At 43.6% G+C, this 24,881-nt stretch overlaps 1 protein-coding gene across 3 annotated transcripts in view; it reads left to right on the forward strand.

The window, feature by feature from the left end:
• Positions 1-24,881, forward strand: part of LOC137426905 (putative helicase with zinc finger domain) — a 331,899-nt gene that overhangs the window by 192,479 nt on the left and 114,539 nt on the right. The gene's annotated exons all lie outside the window — the stretch shown is intronic.

Raw genomic sequence — 24,881 nt, forward strand, 5'->3', positions numbered from 1 at the left:
TCCGTCCGTCCGTGATAGGTTTTCTTTACCACGATAACTTGAGAACGGCTGAAGGGATCTTAGTCAAACTTGGTGCAGGTATGTATAATGAGGTAACGATGAACTGATTATAGTTTGGGGTCAAGAGGTCAAAGGTCAAAGTCTGTGATAGGTCTCTAAATTGAGAACAGCTAAAGGGATCTTAGTCAAACTTTTCTACAACAACAACAACATGCATTTTAAGGCCATTTTCCCTGCTAGAGCGGGGGTTAGCCAAACATTAGCGGTTGTACAGGTATGTATAATGAGGCAAAGATGAACTGATTCGATTTTGGGGTCAAGAGGTCAAAGTTCAAAGTCTGTGATAGGTCTATAACTTGAGAATGGCTGAAGTTTTCTAATTCAAACTTGGTACATGTATGTATAATGATGTAAAGATTAACTGATTAGAATTTGGTGTCAAGAGGTGAAATGTCAACGTCTGTAATAGGTCTATAAATTGAGAACAGCTGAACTGATCTCATTCAAAGTTGGTACAGATATGTATAATGTAAAGATTAACTGATTAGATTTTGGAGTCTGTTTACAACAAAATAGAATAATCTTTTCTACGAGAATACTTGTAGTGACAGAATCTGGTACACCAAGCACTGCGAGTATACTCAAAGTCGGCAGTGAACGTTTTAATGGGATTTCCCTTATAGTCAGGGAATATGGCTAAAATCTGGGAACAAATTCCTTACCAAGAAATTTCTTCACCAATGTGTTTGTAAAGGTGTCTACTAACACATTTCAAAAAGTTTAAATTCAACTCCCGTAGGACAACCCGTGACAGCTGCTGAAAGTTGGGGTACCTGGAACCTTATCCGGGAAAAATTGAAAATGTTTAATTCTGTCTTAAGCAGCTTGTGAGGGGTCAAACTAGGGGTTTTTCATGATTCTGAATCGATTGCAAGCATTTGTTTTGCACCAAAACCACTCCTTGGCGGAAAACGGCCACGCCCACTTTTTCTGCTCGTCGCAAACCCATTTCTTTGGTGAAAATAAAACATTGCTGGGTGCATGTAAATTAAAAAGTAGCTTTATTCGTTTATTTCAATTTCTCGAATGCTAGTTTGAAAACGATACTGCTCCACAATGTCAAGTGCCTCAGGAGTCAAGGTATGAGTCTTCTCCAGACTCTAAACCATCATGGATACAGTTTAAGTTCTTGCATGTAATGCCTTTACAACTTCCACATGCTGAGATACACTTGACACCATTCTTGTTGCAGCTGCAATCTCTTGTTGCAGTTGTCTTGTTGCAGTTCTGTTGCAGTTGTGTTGTTGCAATCTTGTTGCAGTTGCAAGGATTGCTGCAATCTCCATTACAATTGCAGCTCGTGAACCGGAGCAGATCCTCAGGAGCCATGGGGTCTACTGTTGGAACCGGCTCATAACCACGAACCCCTTCCGTCCATCCATAGTCACTGGGGTCCAAAGACATGCCCTGCAGCAGCATCCAGTTCCGGGTTTGGAGATAGGCATGGAGAGAATGCTGTGCAGCTGCACCCTCTGTTGGAGGTAGAGTCTCTGGTTTGATCAGCCCGGCCGCCACCTTCCGCGAAAACATGTTGTATCGAATTGCACCCAAAGTAGTACCTGGTGTGTGGTAAATGTGCTGGAAAATCGCAATACCAGCCCCGATCACTGCGTCCTTAATAGCCCGTACGTCAAGGAAGATGTCCATGTGTTGTCCTGCTGCCCAGAGCGTGTCTCCCGGAGAGAGGAGTGGCTGGTCTTGTGTCACGGAGGAGGAGAGCTCAGCGATAGGAAGAAACGTGATGGCGTTTATCCCTGTCTGTTTCCTGTTTGTGAAATGGAAGAATCTTCACTTCAGCTGCCTTCAGGATCTTAGCCTTGTCGGGTGCCTTCAACTTCACCCTGTTGACAGCTACTGTCGTCCGATCACCTGCCGAAGGTGGCGCCGGAGAGGTGACTTTAATCAAACCCATTGAATGAAAGGGAGTGTTCCCGTAAATAGAAACAATGTTCAATCTATATTGTCTCCAACAAACTCTGGTGTTGGGCTAGCGGCTAGGGTGCCGGCTTAGGATCCTAGGATCCTGGGTTTGAATCCCGGTCGATCGCTGAATTAACGCCAGGGGGGTTGACTCAGCCTGTCATCCTTCCGAGGTCGGCTAATTGAGTACCAGTTCACTGGTAATTCCCTGTTTGTCGTTAAAGGCGGCAAAAAGGGTTGGCGTCAGGAAGGGCATCCGGCCGTAAAACATTGCTTCAAAAAGGGGACCAAAAAACAACAACAACCACGGTTCCCGAAAAAGGCCAACCCCCGCTTTGCGGGGAAAAATGGCCTCTAAAGGTGGTTATTTCTTTTTTTATAAACTAAGTGACTGCACAGATTGAGCTTGTATCCCCAACCTCCATGGAGACCACCTGATCGTCACTCTGTATTTCAATTTCACCGGCTGTCACAGCAACTGATAGATCCTCAAGTTCGACGTCAACCTCTACCTCATCATCTATCTGATCATCAGTTTCTTCAATAATGGTATGAAGAGCACCAGAAGCATCAGAGATGTCAACTCCATTCCTGTCATTGAGAAAGCAGTATTTGTAACTTTGTGTCTCTGCGTAAGACTCAGTGTACCCCAACTGGTGTAACTTGTTGAGCATCCACTTTGACCCAAATCAATGATCCAGTTGTATGGCAAACCCCATCTGGTATGGGAATACCCCTGACCGAGGCCGATAGGCCTTTATGAAGTTCTGCCCCCAAATGGCTACTCTTTCGTCTGTCTTCACTATCGGTCTCAAGAACATCTGAAGGCTCTCAGGAACAAGTGCCAGCTGTCTCGGGATATCGGTCATACTGTGTGCAGTGGGGTATGACTTTGGATCTAGATGAATAGTGGCGATGTCGTTGCAAATGAACTTTAGTACAGTCTTTATGATTTGAGTCTTCTCATCTCCAAACTGAACATTAGCATGATGCTCTCGCAGAATGTTGCTGGACTTATCTGTGAAACAGAGCACATCTGCCCTCCTCTCCTGTGACGTGAAATACAGTGTGTCATGGTATTTCTCTTTGAGTTTCTTTAGCCACTTCTTCGAATATGCGAGGCTCTGATCTGGTGACTGATCAAACTGCTGCAGCTTTCCATGGACTTGGTCAAGTGTCATCACCCCGTGCTCGAGTTCCCGGTCTAACCATTCGCAGAGCTCGTAGAATAAAGCCGCTCGCTCCTCATCCGCTTTCCTTCCGACCTGAGGATAAAAGATTGTTATAATTATTAACTTTCAAGTACCAGAGTTTGATAATATGCCTCAACTTTGAATGATTGAATTTGAATTCGCCTCACTGAGTCAGAATCATACTTTTACATCACTTACATCTTTAGTCTTGGAGTAGTGACCACCCGTCTCGAAAAGAACTTTGCAGCGCAAATGATACAGGGTTTCTTCTGCTACCAAGTCGCTGATCCCTTCCAGGCGGCCAGTGACTTCAGTGCCCCAATCGTCCTTGCGACCCTGTGCTGTCTTCAGCAAGCTTGTCCTCAGTCCATCCGCAGTCAAATTGTCAGGAATTCAGTATCTCTTTCTAGCAGTCTCTGTAAGGGAGTGGAGAAGGGCTCAATACCATTTCATGCGATCCCATCCCATGCAAAATGTGAATACTTATAACAATAACTGTATTGATTCGTCACGACCCATCACGTACAATATCATCAGTTACACCGATTTATGCTTATTGTTCTGCATAAATTGTTACACCCTTCAATATAACCTGGATGATTTGGGAAGAGATCAGCGGGCTGGTTGCAAAGAATGCACACATTTTTGTACAGAAGCTGAACGGAACGTGAACTCGTAGAACTGCATGCAGTAGATGCACTGGACCCAGAGAAAATGTGTCGTCTCCTCGTCTGTGCTGACTCTTTCTCCGCCTCTGCTGCACCTACAATAAATGAAATGTGAATTATTTTAGAAGTTTGTTGACATGAAATATCACCAGTATTTAAAACAATAATGTTCAGGTCAGTAAATCATTATTCCCTGCCTAGTAAAACAGGTCGCACTTACGAGTTGACTTCATGGTGACCTTGATAGATTGTTGTACAAATCACGTTTACACTCTAAGTGGTATCTCAGTCTTGCGACATTCCATGCCTCCTTCATGCGCTCCAAAATTGTAGCATTTCCAACAGCTTCTGCATACGCCAACAGAGTAGGGTTGCCTTTAGGAGTTGCCTGTACGAGCTTCTGAGCTTGTATCTCCAGGCCTTCACAGATGAAGCAATTGAGCGGAGGTGCAGGAATAACGTCTACGTCCATACTGCTAGACTGTAATAAGAAACACGCATTTTAAAACACGATATCGCAATCTATCACACATTTTGAGAATAAAGTGCCACCTGAGCCTCTCAGTGAAAAACTGTTCAGTGGGATGAAATCAGTACCCTAAGAAAACCCACTGTAGACACCCATAATGCTATGTCACAAATGTTTTATTTTCACCAAAAAAATGGGTTTGCAACGAGCGGAAAAAGTGGGCGTGGCCGTTTTTCCGCCAAGGAGTGGTTTTGGTGCAAAACAAATGCTTGCAATCGATTCAGAATCATGAAAAACCACTAGTTTGACCCCTCACAAGCTGCTTAAGACAGAATTCAACATTTTCAATTTTTCCCGGATAAGGTTCCAGGTACCCCAACTTTCAGCAGCTGTCACGGGTTGTCCTCCGGGAGTTGAATTTAAACTTTTTGAAATGTGTTAGTAGACACCTTTACAAACACATTGGTGAAGAAATTTCTTGGTAAGGAATTTGTTCCCAGATTTGCCAGATATCTGATAATGTCCCCTGACTATTATTACTGTACATTAAATCTTTAAGTTTGCGTAATGAAAGGAGAAAAGCAAAGCTTCATAAGTAATCACCTCCATTTGTACCACAGCTCTCTGTGTTTGTAGTGTGAGCTTTGCAGACAGCACATTTAACCTTGGCGCTACCTGTTTTCTTTGTGACCTTTTAATTTTTGTATCATCTGCATTGCATCATGCTTCCTTCATGGTTTCCAGTTTATATTTTGCTCTTCTTTCTTCTAAATTGTTCAAGCTCATATGATGCATTTGAAGACTCATATGATGCATGAAAAAAAGACTTTTCCACAGTACCGTCGGTTCCCGACATTTGCGGTTCTGACATTGTGACGTGCTTCAACATTTGCGGCCCTATGCTTCGCGTATTCGCGGTTTTTGCAAGTGCAAAAAACATATCTTCCACAAGGTACGTGCATAACAGTTCTAAAACAAGCTTCCACCAGCCACGCATAAAACAGCTGTACGTACACAAAAAACATCTTCCCCAAACACGTGCATAACAGTTCTTAAAAAAAAAAACAAAAAAAAAAAAAAACTTTCACCACCCACGCAAAGCATTTGCCACCAGCTGCATATGCCATTTTCCAAGAGCCACACGCATAACCGCTTAAAAACAATCTTTCATAGAGCAGCTCTATGTGCGTGTTTACCATCCTCCACCACCAATATCCCCCACAAACAATGGGCACACTACCCACCCCTCCTCCATCTATTCATAAACCCTGCATGGCTATTTATGTATAGCGTGTCCTGTGTCTCGTTTCCTCCGTCACCGAAGGTGAATGGAGGTTATGTTTTCACCTGTCTGTTTGTCTGTCTGTTTGTTTATTTGTGAACAGGGTATCTCAAAAAGTTGCTGATTGATTCGGACGAAATTTGGTGGAGGGGTTGGGTATGTGACAAGGACGAGGACGGTTGGGCGAGGATGTGACAATGACAATGACAAGGACGGTTGGGCAAACTCTGCCCGTATTTTGGAGAGCCAAGAAAAAGACATGGCTAACACCTGCCATATTCATGGCTTGCTTCCACAACTTTTTGTCCCTCAAGTGGAGAGGTACCTGGTAGACAAGATCTTCCTGCCACCCATCACCACCTCCCTGATCCAACCACTAAACCAAGGGGTGATTTCAACCTTTAAAACTTATTACACCCGCCGCACCTTCTGTGGGTCTTGTATCTTGGATGCGCTGGCATCGCGTCTTGGATGCTATCGAGTTCAATCCCGCACTTACCATCGTGGAATGTTGGAAGGACTTCAACATCGCGCATTGTATCATCGCCGTCAAGGACTCTCTCAACGAGGTCAAATCTCCACCATTAATGCTTGCTGGCACAATCTATGGCCACAGGTAGTCGACGACTTCAGAGGGTTTCCTGATACCACGCAGGAGAGGCGGATAAATGTCAGGTGGGCATGTGAGGTGGGAGGGGAAGGCTTCGGCGACATGCAGCCTGAAGAATTGGAGGAGCTCATTTCCTCGCATGTTAAGGAGATTGAGGCTATCATTCAATCTTGTGACGAGGGGGGGGAGGGGGTAGTGAAGAGGAAGAAAAGGTGGCGAGGCCCAACCTGACTGTCTAGTTCCTAGCTGAGGTGCTGCAGGACATGAGGTCAGTCGCTGACTGGTTGCAAGATGCTGACCCAGTGATGGAGCGTACCACCGGTTCAAGTGGAGGTTGGATGATGTTTTGCTGCCATACAAAGAGCTGCACAAAAACCTGCAGCACTCAGCGAAACATCTCACGATCACCCGGTTTTTTTGCCCCTCCACCTCAACACCTTCAGCATCCTTGCATGCATCCCCTTCGGTGCTCGACTCATCAGTGACCTCACTTGCATCCTCTTCCGAGGGGTTAATTGAGTTTACTGGATTCTAAATCATCATCATCGTCATCATCATCAAAAGTTACATTGCACTGTACAGTACAACAACAACAACAACAACAACAACAGGCATTTAAAGGCCATTTTCCCTGCTAGAGTGGGGGTTAGCCTTGTTGTTGTTTGTTTGAGGCAATGTTTTTATGGCCGGATGCCCTTCCTGACGCCAACCCTTTAGTCGCCTCGTACGACACGCAGGGATACGGTGTACCTATTCTAAACCGGGGCACACACCAGCATGTACATTGTACAATGTATACATTGTACTGTACAGCAGCTTCAATAAAAATTGGAAAGAGTCCTGCTGTTGTTGTTGTTCTTGTTCTTTTATGTGTAAGTATTTTGAATGAAACTGTAATCATGTGCATTCGTTTTCGTAAGTTTTTTTTTTTTTAATTAACCATAAACCACCTTCCTGATCTTGATTTTGAAAGAGCTGGAACTGATCAACCTTTTTCCCATTGAAACAATGCCGGATTCGACATTCGCAGTATTTTTCAGGAAAGCATCCCCCGCAAAAGTCAGGGACTTACTGTATCCTGTAATTTTAACAAAATTCATTTGAAAGACGTCCTCTTAACAAGACCAGTCATACAGAAACAATTGATGTAATGCCTGAAACTACCCGGTTTGTAAAGTTTCAATAACTTGATAGGCCCGCGTTGAAGCCGAGAGTCTCTATAGTCAGGCAGCTTAGCAGCATATTTATCGAAAATGGGGAACGGCTTGACAAAAGCGCCATTTTTATTTTGGTGGTCCATTAGACCATATACAATAGATTTAGGACCGGAGGCAAGAAATATACAGTGTTCTTCACCTTTTTATTGGACAAAAACCAAGGACAAAAACCAATTAATATGTATATATTTTCAACAAGGAGGCTAACTTTTATTTCATGACATGCAGTGTTATTTGTAAAACTTATGCATGCCTGCATAATAAATCTTATGCTTCCATGTAATAATAATTAGTAATATAATACCGAGTGTTTATACAAATGTGTTATACTTGTGACTCGCGCACCTCTCATATATCTAACATGTACGCAACTACAAGGATGTAATGACAATATAGCTTGAGAACAGACATGTTATTCAAGGTAATTTGTCCAGCAATTTCTGTATTTACGATTTTAGTCTAACTCCAATAGTTGATGATTTATTTGCATAAATGTATTGCTCGATATTATGCTGTGCGAGTCGTATTTGCGCAAAAGTCAAACACTGTATATGTCTTGCCTCCGGTCCTAATTCTATTGCATATGGTCCAATGAACCACTAAAAATAAAAATGGTACTTTTTTAAAATCGTTCCCCCAAAAATTGCTAAGCTGCCTAACTACTAAGATGTCATCTGAGTCAGATTTGGCTGAATAGATTTATTGTAACATGTGCGATCATATGAATGTTGCATTTGTGTGAACATTTGCCTGCATTTGTATGATCATATGAATGTTGCATTTGTGTGAACATTTGCCTGCATTTCTATGATCATATGAATGTTGCGTTTGTGTGAACATTTGCCTGCATTTGTATGATCATATGAATGTTGCATTTGTGTGAACATTTGCCTGCATTTGTATGATCATATGAATGTTGCATTTGTGTGAACATTTGCCTGCATTTGTATGATCATATGAATGTTGCATTTGTGTGAACATTTGCCTGCATTTGTATGATCATATGAATGTTGCATTTGTGTGAACATTTGCCTGCATTTGTACGATCATATGAATGTTGCATTTGTGTGAACATTTGCCTGCATTTGTATGATCATATGAATGTTGCATTTGTGTGAACATTTGCCTGCATTTGTACGATCATATGAATGTTGCATTTGTGTGAACATTTGCCTGCATTTGTACGATCATATGAATGTTGCATTTGTGTGAACATTTGCCTATATTTGTACGATCATATGAATGTTGCATTTGTGTGAATATTTGCCTGCATTTGTATGATCATATGAATGTTGCATTTGTGTGAACATTTGCCTGCATTTGTATGATCCTATGAATGTTGCATTTGTGTGACTATTTGCCTGCATTTGTATGATCATATGAATGTTGCATTTGTGTGAACATTTGCCTGCATTTGTATGATCATATGAATGTTGCATTTGTGTGACTATTTGCCTGCATTTGTATGATCATATGAATGTTGCATTTGTGTGAACATTTGCCTGCATTTGTACGATCCTATGAATGTTGCATTTGTGTGAGCATTTGCCTGCATTTGTATGATCATATGAATGTTGCATTTGTGTGAACATTTGCCTGCATTTGTACGATCATATGAATGTTGCATTTGTGTGAATATTTGCCTGCATTTGTACGATCATATGAATGTTGCATTTGTGTGAACATTTGCCTGCATTTGTACGATCATATGAATGTTGCATTTGTGTGAACATTTGCCTATATTTGTACGATCATATGAATGTTGCATTTGTGTGAATATTTGCCTGCATTTGTACGATCATATGAATGTTGCATTTGTGTGAACATTTGCCTATATTTGTACGATCATATGAATGTTGCATTTGTGTGAACATTTGCCTATATTTGTACGATCATATGAATGTTGCATTTGTGTGAATATTTGCCTGCATTTGTATGATCCTATGAATGTTGCATTTGTGTGACTATTTGCCTGCATTTGTATGATCATATGAATGTTGCATTTGTGTGAACATTTGCCTGCATTTGTACGATCCTATGAATGTTGCATTTGTGTGAGCATTTGCCTGCATTTGTATGATCATATGAATGTTGCATTTGTGTGAACATTTGCCTGCATTTGTACGATCATATGAATGTTGCATTTGTGTGAACATTTGCCTGCATTTGTATGATCATATGAATGTTGCATTTGTGTGAACATTTGCCTGCATTTGTATGATCATATGAATGTTGCATTTGTGTGAACATTTGCCTGCATTTGTATGATCATATGAATGTTTGCCTGCATGGCTAGAGTGTGACGCTTGCCTACGTTGTAATGATATCCAGGTGGCGCGTGCAGCCTTTTGCGAAACATTGCCCGAGCACGTATGTGGCTTTTTGCAAAATGTATCCGCTTATTACTTGTGGCATGCCCTTATAAATCAGCAGCACAGATGCAAGGACAGGCAATTAATTTTCTGGCTGCATTTTTTTTACTTCGGCCCACTGTTTTATTGAATCCAGTTTTAAATTCCCTTTGTGATTAAGGTGCATTGATGTAATCTCGCTCCCGTTTAAATTCTACTATGCTAGTACGGTGACCTGATTGGATAACCATTCATGGCTTTTACAAGTGCAGCAGCTTGATTTCACACTTTAAAGAAAATTGCGGGGGTTTGTAATCAGCTCCGTCTGTCTGAACTGTCTGTTTGCCTATCCCTCCGTCATGTTTTCTCCGTGCAAAAATTCACCAAACTGGTCACCACATGACAAGAAGGTGCGAGAGCAGTATCATTTTGACCACGCCCTCTGGGGTGCGGTCAAAAGATCAAATGCCAAAAAAATGCAATTGCGGGCACATTTTAATCATTTTTAAATTAAACTGTGTATATGCAATCAACATTGGGGGACGCATGAAATATCTAACGATTTTTTGGATTTGGCTCCTTGTGCCCAAGAGGGTGAGGCGTGGGATCACATGGGTCATAATAGAAGATTTTTTTAAAACTCTAAATTTGATATTGGGTCATTCCTGTTGGAATATTTTGCCATCTTTCAACTTTGCGATGGCACGCTTTGATATTTATTATAACTATTGTATGAGTGCATAATAATGAATCGATGGGTATTGAGCGATAAACAATAACAAGAAGACGTCATGCGGAGCACGATACTTGCAAAATACGCCCCCCCCCCCCCCTTCCCCAAGAAAAAAAATTCCATTGATACAGCAAATTGTCCATTTCATCAAGATTAAAATTGACAATCTTGACCAAAGCTCGTGTCAATATGAAGAAAATTGACGATTTTTCAGATGAAAATGATTTTGGAAATTTGACCTTGAGTTGACCTTTGACCTTTTGACCTCAAATAGTTGGTTTCCCTATTTAGTGACAATGTGCAAATGCCGTTCAATTTTCAAGTCAATCGGATGAAAATTGACGGGGTTTCTTTTTCAGATAAAAAGTGATGATTTTGGAAGTTTGACCTTGAGTTGACCTTTGACCTTTTGACCTAAAAATAGTATGTTTCCCAATTTCGTGACTCGATATGCAAATGCTGTTCAATTTTCAAGTCAATCGGTTGAGAATTGACGGCTTTATCGATGAAAATTGATGATTTTAAAAATTTGACCTTAAGTTGACCTTTGATCTTTTGACCTCAAATAGTTCATTTCTCAATTTAGTGACTTGATATACAAATGCTATTCAATTTTCAAGTCAATCGGATTCAAAATGGCGATTTTAGAAATTTGACCTCCAGATGACCATTGACCTTTGACCTCAAAATCAATAGGCTTCTCAATTGGGACGACTTATACAGCTTGGTGAAGTTTCGTGACGATCGGTTTGGAATTGTGACCTGTAGGCCGGTGACAAACAGACAGACAAACACAGAACCACAAACGGAACCGACCAATATACACTTGAAAAATCTTCGATTTTGCAAGTTATAACATTGTGTGGACATGGAGTTAACAAAAGTTTGTGAATATGTTAACATTTTTCAATTGTCTTTGGGGTTGAGGTTAAGATGATTGCGAGTCAATACTTCAATTGACTGTGGAGCGAAAGATAGATTATTTTTTTCTGATTTTCACACTTGAGAGGTGGGGTACGTGGAGGGAAGCAACATAGTGGAGATGAGCAAACGTTTGGAAATTGGACAAGCAATGGCGTATTAGTGAAGGAAAGCATTTGACTTGCTGTATCCGTCAAAGGATGGATGTCTGAGATGAAAGAGGGTAAAAGCTGTGTGAAGAGGCAAGTGGGAGCAAGATGAAGATTTTACGTGAAGCACAAAGTGAGGATATGGATACGGCCTTCACTCCTGTGGATCTCAGATACTTATGCCATGACTTGTTTATGGACACCCAGAAGGAGAAAAAAAAATCAACAACTTTTTTTTCTCCTTTTGCTTTTTTTGCTTTTTTTTCTGGAGGGAGGTTGGCTTGGTGGTGAGGGTGGCGGCCGGGGGTTAACGAGGGCGGGCTGGTATCCAAGTACTTCTTCAGGTCTCCAAGCACTTATGCCTCCACTGATGGACCCGCCTGACCCACAGAATCACTCAACCCATCAGCCTCATCAAACCGCCTTTAAATCTTTTGAACTTTTTTTTTTTCATTAAAAAAAAATCTCTTCAAAACCTTTATTTATGACCTTATTTAAGTGCACATTGTACATTTCGGAGCCATTGCCATAAATAACTCGGATCAACCGAACTAATACTGTACGAGTTTTTAGAGGAGGGGAGGAGGGGTTTATGTAATTCGGATTTTAAATGTTTCAAACAGGCTGAATAATGTGATTGGACACTCAATACATAATACATAAGTTATCCACAACTTCAGCTGAATTGGAACTTGATGAAACCAGTATTGAGGAGGAACTACAGATTGGGAGTAATGAGAAGTGTAACTTTGTTATCTGTTAAGCACAAACATTAATTTGGATGTGATGTGACATTGATTGTGCAAATTCTATTGATACTTCATCTCTATGATCTGTTCATATCATTGTTTCACGAGTTATCAAACAGAGTGACCACTATATTCGTCATGGGTGTGTCTGTCTGTCTGTCTGTCTGTCTGTCCGCAGCATAACTACCCGATGATATCATCTGATCTTGATGAAACTTGGGTGGGAGGTTGATGTCATGATCTAGTTGTGTCCTGCCGAGAGTGGGCGTATTGCGCCCATTGTGGGCGGAGCCACGCCCGAAAAAGATGTATTTTTAGGGGGTAATCGAGTTCAAGCTACATCTTCTCCGAGGGGTTTGGTGGAATCTGACAGGGGTTTCGGTATTTGGTTAGGCCAATGTCACGTGTCTAGCCCCACGGAGCTCGATTTTTCATTTTCGCCCCAAGGTCGAGGTCACAAGGTCACAAAATTTAGAAAGGTCGATTTTTGATGGTTATATTACATTGTTCGCTTCCTGATAGGGTGAAATGTCGTACATGATCTTATATTATCACATACACCATGAGATACAAGTTTTCCAACAAATTTCAGAATCTTCGACTTTTGACCTTTGAAGGTCACAAAAGTCAAATTTTCAAAGTTGTCGGAATCTAACCGAATTTTTGGTATTGTGTAGCTCATAATTGATTATACATTATTTTCTATCTCATTGCAATGTCAGTAACCTTCGTTTTGACATTTCAAGGTCACAAAGGTCAAATTTTCAAAGTTCTCAGAATTGAACCGAATTTTCGGTGTTGTGCAGCTAACTAGTCTCATAACAGATAATACATTCCTATTTATATATTTTCAATGTCGGTTTTGACCTTTGTCATTGAATACCGCTCGCTCATGAACCATCGTCTTCTCCTGACTTGTCCTTATTTATCCTTATTTAATCTGTACATATCGTCCTCGTTTTTCATGAGAGGATCGAGTCCGCAGTTCCCCTGGGTTAGGTTTATGTTTTGCCTTGTCCCCCATAGCTTCCTTGATGCCCCTGAAAACATCTGTCCAACGAAGACAACATTGATTTACCCTTGATGGCCTTAAATTCATGCCCTGTAACAGGTTGTTCACTCGATCTCAGACCTTCAGTGTAGAAGCGTTCCCAATATACCCAACATGTCCCCAATATACCCAATACGTACCCAATATAGCCAACATGCCCCCAATATGTACCCAATATAGCCAACATGTCCCCAATATGTCCCCAATATGTACCCAATATACCCAACATGTCCCCAATATACCCAATACGTACCCAATATAGCCAACCTGTCCCCAATATGTACCCAATATGTCCCCAATATACCCAATACGTACCCAATATAGCCAACATGTCCCCAATATAGCCAACGTGTCCCAATATTTACCCAATATACCCAACATGTCCCCAATATACCCAATACATAACCAATATAGCCAACGTGTCCCCAATATATACCCAATATACCCAACATGTCCCCAATACAGTATACCCAATATGTACCCAATATAGCCAATATGTACCCAAACCCTGGTGTTGGGCTAGCGGCTAGGGTGCCGGCTTAGGATCCTACGATCCTGGGTTCGAATCCCAGTCGATCGCTGAATTAACGCCAGGGGGGTTGACTCAGCCTGTCATCCTTCCGAGGTCGGCTAATTGAGTACCAGTTCACTGGTAATTCCCTGTTTGTCGTTAAAGGCGGCAAAAAGGGTTGGCGTCAGGAAGGGCATCCGGCCGTAAAACATTGCTTCAAAAAGGGGACCGAAAAACAACAACAACCACGGTCCCGAAAAAGGCCAACCCCCGCTTTGCGGGGAAAAATGGCCTCTAAAGGTGGTTATTTTTATATATTTATAGCCAACATGGCCCCAATATGTACCCAATATACCCAACATTTCCCCAATATATCCAATACATACCCAATATAGCCAACATGTCCCCAATATGTACGCAATATACCCAACATGTCCCCAATATACCCAATATAGCCAACATGTCCCCAATATACCCAATACGTACCCAATATAGCCAACATGTCCCCAGTATAGCCAACCTGTCCCCAATATGTATCCAATGTACCCAATATACCCAATATGTCCCCAATATACCCAATACATACCCAATATAGCCAACCTGTCCCCAATATGTATCCAATATACCCAACATGTCCCCAATATAGCCAACATGTCCCCAATATACCCAATACGTACCCAATATAGCCAACATGTCCCCAATATAGCCAACCTGTCCCCAATATGTATCCAATATACCCAACATGTACCCAATATACCCAATATGTCCCCAATATACCCAATACGTACCCAATATAGCCAACCTGTCCCCAATATGTCCCCAATATACCCAATACGTACCCAATATAGCCAACATGTCCCCAATATAGCCAACGTGTCCCAATATTTACCCAATATACCCAACATGTCCCCAATATACCCAATACATAACCAATATAGCCAACATGTCCCCAATATGTACCCAATATACCCAACATGTCCCCAATACAGTATACCCAATATGTACCCAATATAGCCAACATGGCCCCAATATGTACCCAATATACCCAACATTTCCCCAATATATCCAATACATACCCAATATAGCCAACATGTCCCCAATATGTGCGCAATATACCCAACATGTCCCCAATATACCCAATATAGCCAACATGTCCCCAATATACCCAATACGTACCCAATATAGCCAACATGTCCCCAATATAGCCAACCTGTCCCCAATATGTATCCAATATACCCAACATGTACCCAATATACCCAACATGTCCCCAATATACCCAATACATACCCAATATAGCCAACATGTACCCAAAATGTCCCCAATATACCCAATACATACCCAATAAGGCAACATGTCCCCAATATAGCCAACCTGTCCCCACTACGTACCCAATATAGCCAACATGTCCCAAATATGTACCCAATATACCCAACATGTCCCCAATATACCCAATACGTACCCATTCATTTCTACCTCTCCAATAATTCCTATACCCTACTTCATTTTACTGTCCTTCCTTCATTTCCTCTTCTCTTCCTTTTATAAACGTATCTTTTCTCACTGTACCACTTTGTTCAAGTAGTCATTGAATGAACACTTTTAATGACAGAGTTGTCATCTGAAAAACGTTGACAATGGTGCCATAGCTGGATGAGTTTGTAAGCAACCTTTTCCTAAAGGAAAGGGAAATGATAAGACAATTGGTATACTTCTACATGAATTACAAGGATATTAGGATCGAGCCAATGGGCAAATCGTGACACAGTATGGGATTTGAACCTGGGATCCCAACGCCGTTAGCCATGTGCTCGGATTGGAAGTGCAAGGCGTCTCAAAATGAATCTCGCCGAGATTGAACATCGTCCAACCAGGTTATTATAACGACATGGATTACTCCTCACAAACGTTTCCGGCAACATTCAGTTCTTCCTGTAAGGAATGGGTGGAGAGCTCGTGTCCTTGCTGTGCTAAATCCATTACACTAAAGTCTAAACAAATTTGATCGATTGCCAAAACACTATGTTGACCATTCAAAAAAAAGGAATGGCCGACTCATGAGTTCATTTCTTGAATCATTATTTCTCCACTGCACCAAGGTTTTACTCCTCACTGAGAGCTTGTGCGTGAATACAGTTGGTGCACTGAGTATATTAATTGTGCGTTTTCTCAAGCAGCTGCAGTTTCCTGTAATTTGAGGAAGTGCTAAAGAAGAAGAACCACAGCTGCTTTTGAAATGTTCACAAAGATCATAATGCATCGACCCGTGCAATTAGACCTTCCAAAATGAGTGTTTGCGAAGCTTTTTAGGGGCCCTCTGATAATGTATCTACAGTGATTGCAAAGCTGCTGTTTAAATCATTTAGCTGGTGGTGATTTTTGAGAGAATGCAGTATATCTTATAGGTTCGCATGCGAGATTTTCCATTCCTGTACAATTAATTGAATGCATTGTCGGTGCCAGTAGAGTTCATTGTTTTCCTCCCTGAGCACGAACTTCCTTTCGTTCTGAGGTGCGCGTCTTCGTGAATTGTTTTAAGTATATTTCATAAATGTGAAGGAAATGTCTTTGGGTGCTTCTGTGCATGGCATGGTTCATCGATATCTTACTATAATTCACCAAATGTCCGTCCGTCCGTTCGAAGGTACCGCAAAAACGGCTGAACCGATCGCAACGATATTTTGGGTGGGTAATCCTAGGACCCCCTGGAGTAAAATAGGCGGTATTGTTTTTCCAAGTTTTCCAATTTTCCAGTTTTTCCAAACACGATGGAATAATATTTACCGATATGAACAGTGATGTGTCTTTTATTGAAATTATACGTACCAGGAGAGAGTAGATAGACTCCTGATGAACTCTTCCGATATAAACGTGCGGCTCCGAAGTAACACGGCAGCGTGTGCAAAGCGACTGAGAAACAGGTGTAGTTGCCGCTTCCGTGTTACAGATTCGGCGCGCACTCTTCACACAAAAACGTGCGACTGAGAAAGACGTGTAGCGCCTGTAGCGGCCGCTTCCGTTTTGCAGAATTCAGTCTTTTTTTCAAAATGGGCGCCATGTACTGTTTAGATTTTGATGATTTGCGTGTGATATGATTCAACGGATGTTTATATGAATCGTTTAAAATAAAAAAAGCCTTCAATTTCTGACATTTTGCCTTTTCATTTGGGCTTCCCAATTGAAGCCCCGCCCATAGGGCGGGTACCGTTGCTAGTATTCAGAAATTTGACAATTCCAACCAATTTTTCAGACCTTGTAGTAATTACAATTGTTATTGATAATAACCCATTCGCTGTTGTTCACACTCCCTTCCCTCTCCATCCTTTCTCAATCTAGAATGGCACTCCAAGAGCACATAGTCTCTCCTCACATGTTCATTCAAAACAAAAATACCATCATTAACTGAGCATACTGTTATTATGGGCCATATACCCATATCAACCATGGACCATATTATGTCACATAGTTTTTTGGCATGGGTTCTCTTCGTCATAAATTGAATTCTTCCCTCACATCAAGCCATAGATCACATATATGAAGGTTCAGATATTTCGGATAAAGATTTCAGTTCAATCAATGATTATTAATTATGGCTGTAATTCACCAATGACGTCATCTTTATCGCCCGATATACACCATGGGGAGTTGATGACATATGCCAAGTTTCTATTTTTTTAGTTCAGCACATTTGGAGAAAATTATGTCCAATTGTTTTCGTTTAAGCCAATATAGCTGCCATACCATGTGACATAGGACATCATAAATTTTACTTAATTATCCACTGACATCTAGTCGTAAATCAGATGTATGAAGTTTCAGATTTTGGAAAAGGATTTCAATTCAATCAATTATGGCTGAAATGCCACTTCCCGATGATGTCATCATTATCACCCTATATATCCCATGGGGAGTATATGTATATATATATATATATATATATATATATATGTATATATATATATATATGTATATATATATATATATATATATATAATATATATATATGCATATATATATATACAGTATATATATATATATATATATATATATATATATATATATATATGTATATATATATATATATATATAATCCTTCCACGCCTTCATCACCTCCCGTCTGGACTACTGCAATAGCCTCCTCTATGGTTCACCCTCAATAATCACCAATAAACTCCAATACATTCAGAACTCCGCTGCCCGTCTACTCACCCATTCCCGGACCCGTGACCACATCACCCCCGTCCTTTACAAGCTTCACTGGCTCCCCATCCCCCAGAGAATCCAGTACAAAATCCTCCTCTTGACATACAAAGCCCTCCATAACCTGGCCCCATCCTACCTGGCTGACCTCCTCTCCAGACACACTCCCACCCGCAACCTCCGCTCTGCTGGTACCAACCTCCTGACCCCCTCCATCCGGACCAAATTCAGATCCTGGGGGGACGGGGCCTTCTCCATCGCTGCTCCCACCCTCTGGAATTCACTACCTCACACCATCAGAGACTCCTCCTCACTCACCACATTCAAAACATCACTAAAGACCCACCTGTTCAACACTGCATTCAACATTCAACCCACAGCATTTAACCCCTGACTATCACTTCTCCTTCTCCCTCCTTTTGCTTTAAATATTTCCCTATTGATTCTTGTCTTTTTGCAATTGTTGTTTTCATGTATTGTTATGCATTATGTTTGCCACTCTGTCAAAGCGCCTTTGGGCTTCTGGAAAAGCGCTATACAAAATAAATGAATTATTATTATTATTATTAATATATATATATGCATATATATATATATATATATATATATATATATATATATATATATATATATATATATATATATATATATATATATATATATATATATATATATATATATATATATATATATACAGATTTGTATATATATTTGTAGGTAAGATTTGTATATATATTTGTAGGTAAGATTTGTATATATATTTGATTTGTAGACATGGATATATATATACATAATATATATAGTTACGGACCGCGGATTGGATGTTATTTACCGAGCGGAGGTAACCGCGGCCGAACAGTTGTTCCCCCTTTCTTCCCGATTCACCCAGACGTTGGCCAAATCGCGCTATGCCAAATCAATGATAGAAAGGACACGACGACTGGGAAAGATGAAACGACGCAGTACAGTTCTCAAGACCTCCGGAGGAGGGTATAATTACAGTGGTGGAGAAAAGGGGGTAGATTACAAGGCAGAGTGAGGTAAAGACACAGAAGAGATGGGCACTTAAATACAGTCTTATCTTAGCCCAGACAGACCACGGACAAACGGACAAGGTAGACTTACACAGGGATTGATGGCAGGGATGGACTGGTAGGTCGATGGCACAAGGTGCACCTTGGCTCGGGGACAGGATAAACACAGTCCAAAGATGCAGGGAGGTCTCACAGCGCTCGGAGGGGACGTCTTGCTTTCTCTCAGCTCGGCGCGCATCTGTGACGTCACCTCTCTCTCACTGCGCATGCTCAGCGTGGAGTGACACGCCCTCGGCTGGTTGGTTCCGCCCCAACTGGGGCCGGTCCGCCGCTTCCATTGGGTGCGGGGGTTACCGGGCTCCGCCCTTGACGAGGAGCCGACAGGGAGCCCCTGTTTGGTAACCCCGTCGAGCACATGTCCGATGGCGGCTCGTTGGGAAGGCCTGGTGTCCTCCCACCACTTCTACCAAGCCGGAGTGAGGACGCGCACTCCCTGCGCTTGTTGTTGTTGTTGAAGAGAACTGTGAGGAAGAGCTGCGGGGAGGTATTGGGAGGTCCTAAACTTCCTAACGGTGCCATACAATCACATTCTGGTGCAACGAAGGGTCAGAATTAATGGAAACGAATCCTTAACTGACATAGACTAAGAATAACTAGCAAGATGTCCTATAGTTGTCTTACATGAGATGCGGTGGACCTGGATGCGACATTTAATGGGGGAAATAGGGGGAGGTCGGGTCTACAGAGTGTTGTTTACAGAAAATGGGACTAGGGAATGGGGGATTGGGGAGAGTTGGGAAGTATTGAGGAAATAGGCGAATATTTACAAGCGGATATGGATGGATGCAAATCCCATATCCGTAACACTGCACCCTCTCGACCTCGGGGCGTCCCGACCCGATAAATTTTTACCTACTTTAGTGTGGCACTCAGATGTAGTTCCCTCTACTATTAACTCAACCCTGAGTGCGACAGTTTTACAGATGTTCACAAATGAGTAAATATGTCCCCCTGCGACGTTGCACCCTTCTCCTAACAGAAACACACCCACAGGATAACCGAATCGCGGAAAGCATCCTCAAACTAAACATACAGCCGGTAGGGAGCATCATTTATACAAGACTACACTGATATTTACACTACGATCCAGGACCTGTTCTTTGAGGAACACATGCAGATGTTATGCAGAGGGAGAGCACGCATGCCAGCATCGATACACCAACCCACGAGTGCCCTGTGGCCCTACGGCCTTTAATAATGTGCAGAGCACCCCTTCCAAGCACCAAAAGCACCACCCCCTTATGCACAGTCAGCACCATCCGGTGCACCAATAAAGTGTTCAATAACAATGCACAATCAAGTGTCCATGGTCACCGGTGGTGTCGCAGCCGGCCGATGTTCTGCCGCTGGTCTTGCCTTCATGGAGTGCACTTGGCCTTCTGGCTTCTTTAGAAATAAAGAAAGGCGCCAACCGCGTCCATTTCTGAATTGTGGCCGTCAGGGGGGCCAACTAAAAGTGGTTCACCTGTATGGCATAGGTGCCACGTTGACCCAGAGGTCCATCAACGGGTGGTGCTTGACCGCAAAAGAACTGCGGTCCATTGTGGGCGGCCACAAAAATTGTGGTCCATATGGTGTATTGATCCAGGCAGCAAGCAGCGGAAGTACAGGCCCACAACTGCGGAGCCAGCACCTCTCTCTCCTCTCTCCTCTCTCTCTGCCCCAAAGCCAGATCCTTGGAGGTGGGAGACAAAAGAAGACAAGTGAGTAAGGTGGTAAGGGCGCAAAAGTGCACGCAATACAAGGTAATGCACACTGGGGGCACATGGGAACCAGGTGAGACAGGTACGTTCCTACCGTACGCCCCCCCCCCCCACCCCCCCCCACCAGGTAACCAACATTGCCCCTCCCTTACCCCTTACTGTATCCACAAAACACAACACTACCCATAAACATCTACTTTACACATCGACAAACGTCCCTACTGTCTTCCCTGTTCCTCCCATAAACCAAATTCGTCTTCTCTCCCTCCTAACCAATCAAATTTGCCTTTTCCAACTCTCATCAAAATTTACCATCTCCAACTCAACATCAAAATTTGCCATCACCAATTCATCATCAGTCCCTCCTAAGGAGGGAGAGATGGAATCACCCCAATGTCTCATCCACGTCGTGATGCATCTCACAAATCCAAACAGCAATTCTCATCTCCTGCAACACAAAACAAAGAAAACACAGGTGTGGAGTCATCATCATCACCTCAGGTAAGTGGCTGCGTATGGTGCGACAGGTTCATCAATCCTAACTATTTCCTAAATGACTTTAACAACTTTACATTACCCGGGGTCTTTCTCCTGCCAAACCATTGGCCCTGGTTACTCTATGTGGTTCGAAGAACCAAAATCCCATTGACCATCTGTGGTGCACACCATCAATTTGGGTCTCACTCCCCGATTCAACACTCGGTGCTCCCGCACAATTTCGGTGGCTGGGTCGTGTGACGCTCCCAGCTGGTCCGCCCACCTGCACACCTCCACCACTGTTGTTGCCTACCGAGCTCACCTGCTCCTCACCCTAACCTAACTAACTGGGGAAGGCCCTCTCGCACTCTCACCCCCTCGGTGCCCTCTCTGGCACGGCCTGCCCGATCCACACCCGGGATCCTCAGGCACCCACTGACACTAACGGCTCCCAGAGCCCACCTGCGGCCTCACCTGGCCGACATCTAACAGTGGCGGAGTGCCCAACCATTCACACTCATACTAACAGGCCACACGACCAGCCAATTTCACCACACCAATGCACCCATCCACAATACCATTCTGCAACCGCACCACAAATGCCAATATCCAACCACAATTTACCTATACCTTCTAACTACTCTTTAAACTACCCTCCCCGGGTACTCGTGAAAGGGGTCCACTCTTCCCCCATCCACACCTTCGCACCATGCACACCACTCCGTACCACTTACTCCAACTCTCTCCACACCACTCATTCTCTGCTCCATATATTCCACACACCTGTACTTGCACACCTGTGCTCTCAGACTTGGTGCCGCCTGCACCCTTCTCTCCCCCAAGCGCATTCGCGCTGATCCACAACACTCACTACTCACCATGACACTCATCCGCAATGCTCTCTCATTCATCACTTGTACACTCACACACACCTCGGAGCATTGCCTCACCGATGCCTCATTTGAAGCTGCTCACCAGCACTTCCATTCATACTGCATCATCTGCTCTGCCTACTCCCTTCTAAAACTCGCGCTCCTCCGTCTTCCCTTACACTCAGCGCTCCCACGTCATTATCAAACACTAAGCTACTACGTCCCCACTACAGGTACCAAGTCTCTTACTTAAATCTTGTCACCTATAGTCACCTCTAGTCCCTATCAATATAACCAAGCCCTCCCTGGCTCGGTTGTCATAGCCACCCCATAAACTATAGCGCATTTGCCCCCATTGTGAGGGATGACAGAGTTGCCATCCCACCACATCGGGCATCTCCCACTACCAATTTTGCACATCAAATTTCAACAAATCAAAAATTTGCCAATCACTACCCATCATCTGCCAATCATTACTGCCAATCCTTTGCCAATCATCAAATTTTGCCTTTTTCTAATTTTGGGTCCAAAACACTAACCTCATCACCCGTCTACTTACTAGATCCTCTCGGTGCGCCAATTCACTTGTAAAGCTCGGCTTCGTACAGCCGAGCAATGAATGCGGGTTCTTTGGTGCCGGCGGCTGGATGCGTCCGACACTCGGTGCAGGGAAGGACGCTTACCCGGGCCGAGATCCCACGCACCACCTCGGCACGGAGCCATCCCATGGCCCGATCTCGACCTGCCGGAACGCCTCAACAAAAAGGGGTCGCCATGACGACCCTTCCTATCGGGCTGCCCGCTCCGCTTAATGGAGCACGGACGCGGCCGTTCAAAGCGCGGCCCGGCGTGGATCGCGTACGGCGGTTCTTTCGAAACCGCCATGGTTCGGATCCCTGCTGGTCCTCGCGGCACGCGAAGCTGCCCGACGCGCTCCGAGGGCCCGATTCGGCTATAAGTCGTTCTAACCTCTAACCCGGTTACCGTCGATGCCTCACCTGCATGCTTACACCCCGCAGCCCATTCCTTGCTCAAACATCCAGCTGTTCCCATGCTCCTCGTCATTGCACCTTCTCTAACACACCCAGGTACACTCATTCCGCTCACAGACTTGGTCACACACCTGACCACCGAACACCTTGGCACACATTCGTCGTTCGCACACCTCACCAACACACCTCTTCGCGCCCCCTCCTCGGTCACCTCCTCTGTGACAATCACAGGTGTGCTCTCACTCGCACACCCAACCACGTGCCTCACTACCAACTCAAGTGTGCATTCCCACACACGCTCTACCATTCCAGGTGTGCATCCTTCCATTCCAGGTGTACATCCTCTCTCACCTGCCACAACCAACTCACGCTCCGTGTCACTCTTACTACTCTCACCTCCACTCTGGACAGCGCACTCACCCTTACTCTCAACAGCGCACTCTTTCCTCATGCACCCGTCCATTACACCCCTTTCTCGCGCACACTCTCCCGTTACATCCTCTGTAACACTCACCACAGGCGTGCATGCTTCCGTTACATCCTCTGTAACACTCCTCACTACCCGCTTCCATGTGCTCCCTCGCACACGCGCTACGACCGACTCACTCTCGACAGCACACTCACTCCTTGGCGCGCACTTTTTCCTCACACACCCCAGAGTCGGACATTCTCGCACACCTCCTCCTTCGCACACCGTACCTGTTGCACACTTCACTAACGGCCTCTCACGAACACCCGGGTCCATCTCGACCCCCAAGCTTATTAAATCACCTGGCGCATCATACGCACGACCATATTGGTCACCACTTACACCGGGTCCTCTTTCTCTTCGCTTCTCCTCCATCACCTGCGAATCCCTCATCCGGTTAATGAGCACATCATCACGATTTGAACACAGACTTTGGACCAATTCTTTTACTTCCTCTTTTATCTCTTTCTTATCCTCTCTCCATCGCTTCTTAATTTCGCTCACCCCTTCTTCCACTTCTTCTAATTTCTGCTTCACCTCCTTCATCTCCTCGTGCGCCCCCTTAAGTTCTTCCTCTAACTCCACCTTATTTTTTTCTATGTGCTCCCGCACCTCCCGCTCTTTAACCTCCATCACCTCTACCACCTTGTTCATTTTCCTCGTCAGGTCCTCATGTACCGTCTGACACTCTTTTTTAATTACCCCTACTTCCTTTTTCATCTCCTTCTGTGTTGATTTTAAACCCTCTATTACCGCTGTGTTCTTCTTTACCTGGTCCCCCAACTCCTTTTGTCCCACTGTCAGCTGTTCTACTCCCAGCGTCAACTCCTCTATACCACCTTGCAATTTTACAGTCCCCTTTCTCACCTCCTTCTCCATGCGCTCCTCACAGTGCCTCACCGCCTCGCGCACTCCTCCGACCTCCTCACTCACACCTCTTCTGATCTCCCCTCCCATCACTTGCATCTCCTGCCCAGATGCCACCCTCATCTGCTCCATTTCCTCCCTGTGAGCATCCAATTTAGTTTCTACCCCGATTCTGACCCCCTCTATCTGCTGCCCCATTTGTTTAACTTCCCTTTCCGCTTGGTCCCTCATGTCCCTCAATTTGCCTTCCATACTGTTTTCTAACCCCTCTGACCCCTTTTTCATCCCTTCCATTTGATTCTCTTGAGCGGCCATTCTGTTTTCTA

This window comes from Myxine glutinosa, chromosome 5 (assembly GCF_964187855.1).
Source record: "Myxine glutinosa chromosome 5, kmMyxGlut1.1, whole genome shotgun sequence".
NCBI lineage: Eukaryota > Metazoa > Chordata > Myxini > Myxiniformes > Myxinidae > Myxine > Myxine glutinosa.